This window comes from Arvicanthis niloticus, chromosome 14, assembly GCF_011762505.2.
Source record: "Arvicanthis niloticus isolate mArvNil1 chromosome 14, mArvNil1.pat.X, whole genome shotgun sequence".
Taxonomy (NCBI): Eukaryota; Metazoa; Chordata; class Mammalia; order Rodentia; family Muridae; genus Arvicanthis; species Arvicanthis niloticus.
The window spans coordinates 60,392,070-60,394,652 of record NC_047671.1 but is presented as its reverse complement, the minus strand read 5'-3'; the positions used below and the strand labels follow the sequence as shown (position 1 = coordinate 60,394,652).

General features: G+C 34.0%; 1 non-coding gene across 1 annotated transcript; it reads left to right on the top strand.

Moving 5' to 3' along the window:
- Window positions 1-2,213: 2,213 nt before the first annotated feature.
- Window positions 2,214-2,342, top strand: LOC117720249 (small nucleolar RNA SNORA17). The gene has a single exon (XR_004608276.1). It is a non-coding gene; the product is annotated as a small nucleolar RNA SNORA17 (small nucleolar RNA).
- Window positions 2,343-2,583: the final 241 nt, after the last annotated feature.

Here is a 2,583-nt window from a genome sequence, read left to right as displayed (position 1 = left end):
TCTACTCTGTGACATGGATTTACCATTCAAAGCACTATCTTACTAACACTCGCAAGTATTGTGCATGAACACATGATGTGACTGCATTTCCTGGGTGTCAATTCTTCAAACATCAGTACACAATTGTGTATACTTTTTAAAAAAATTATCTTTGTTTTCTATTAATTGTATTTAATCTTTCTCAATCATTTGTCAAAATTTTAAAATGTATTTACAGCAAGCGTGACCAAGATTAGCTGAAATGAAATGACTATGCCAATTATCCTTGAGGCCTTTCCTTCTGGAAACTGTATTCAGATGATGCCAGTTGACATAGCTATCTTTGTGACAGCCTTACAGTTCTCTTCCTGAGAGCCCTGTCCCTCTAAATCTGACATTGCCTTCCATAGTGCTATGATTCCAAGATCACATCTGTCTTCTTTCTTCTTTCCAGTGATTCATTCTGTGTAATTATTTACCTTTAATTCCACATATACATAGTCATCTGGGAAAGTTTTGTTAAGTCCTCCTGGAAATTTTACATTAATTATATTAAACATGGATTAGATAAAAAGAGAACAACTTTATGATATTATGCCTTCTAACTGATTAACACTGGAAATCTTTGTAATGAGTCAACAAGTTCTTAAATCTAAGTGAAGCTTTATACTCTGACTAATATCTTTTGTGTTTGTATGGCACATTCTCTGTTTGATATCTTCCTTTCATCAGAAATAACAATGTGCTCTGTAAATGTGTTCTTACATGTTTTGCAAAGGCTTGTGTAAAACATGGTGGCCCAAGAGTTAGAACTATGTTTGGTGTACCTGTTGTGATATCTTTGGTACTTGGTGTGTTTCCAAGGACAGTTAGACTTTACCCATCCTTATCCTCTCTTGTTTTCTGGCCATGAAGTGAGCAGTTTTCCTATTCTACATGATACTGGCCATCATGTGTTAGCTAACCATCATCTTCAAACCCCAAAGTCAATCAGTCATGTACCAGAATTTGCCCAACTAGAATACCAAACAAACCTTCTAATAAATTATTAGAAGTGGGTTGCCTTAGATACATTATTTTGTTTTAACATCATACAGGTAAGTTCTGTATGTTACATAACTCTCAATTGTGCTTATTAAAATAAGTAAAAAAGGTATGGATAAAAGGCAAAACCTTGGATCAGAATTAGGAACCTCAATTGTTTAAAGGAATCAAAATTCAAAATGAAAACCGTTGTTAATTTTTAATTGACTTATACACAGTAAATGTAGAAGTAAACATAACAAATGATGCTTTTTAGAAATTTTAAATATAAAGAAATACAAGTAAAATAAATGCACCAAAATGGAAAAGGATAAAAAGAGATAAAATTTTAAAATATCTTTATTTTATTTTGTATTTGTTGGATACACATTTTTCTTAAAATATATTTTAATCACATTTCTCCTCCTTTCAAATCCTCCTTGGTTCCCCCAACTACCACCACCACACCCATGTCTACCCAACTTCATGTTCTTTGTCTCTCAGAACAACTTTTCCACATAAGAAAAATAGACAATATACCAATTTCTTCAATGAAGTTTCACTTCAACCACACATCAGGGCAGGTCCAATGCTCAGGAGTAGGTGGGCAACACAAAACTAACTCAATGGTCTGTCTGTGTGTGTGCATTAGCATCTGCACATCTGCTTGCATGCTCGCACATGTTTTTGTTTGCTTGGTATTTTAAAGAAAAAATATGGGAATAAAATCAAATCAAGACAAGAGAAAGTATTTAAATATTGTATTAAAAATATCTGAAAATTTAAAATGCATGTAATAATGCTGACCCAGTAAAATGGACTAGTCGTTATTTTGTCCTCTAAAGAAGAAATCAACCCTTTGAAAATCTAAGCAAATGTGAACTATAATTACATTGAAACTAAAAACTATGTTTTAAGTAATAGTTTCATTCGGTGAAAAATGAATATAAACATTATAAAGAAAATAAAATTAGATCACTATTTCTCTTCATGGTGATGCTTGTGACAAGTAAATTGTACTAATATAATTCAGATCCTTAAAATAGAAAGAGGAAATTAAAATTTATATTTAACAAGACAGAAACTCAGTCATTAGGGTACATTATTATGATTATTGTCACGAAGCAATGCTCACATAACATAGTTGCCTCATGCTGACTCTTTCTTAGGGAACCTACTAAACAAAAAACTTTTAAATAAATGAAAACTTCCTTGTACCTAGAGGTGTTATAGATGTTGCTGTGTCACATGTGGATTAGTAGCTGGCAGAAAGGACAGAAGCCATGTATATGTTCACTGTTCTGACCTAAGAACATTTGAATGGTTAGTAGTCAAATAGTTCCTAAAAAATGTGAACCTGAGATAATTACCAATCTGGCGTTAGGCAGGCCTTTATGAGCTCCCAGGACAAGACAGGTGATGCCTCACAAAGGAACACTTGGACTCCCTGGTTAAGGAGCAAGTCTGAGACAAACACCAGATCAAAGGATGGGTCCCAGATGAAAAGCTACCCTGCGATGACCACAAGTCTGGCCACATGCAGGCCTTGGGAGCCAAACCATACCATAGATGACCCCTTTC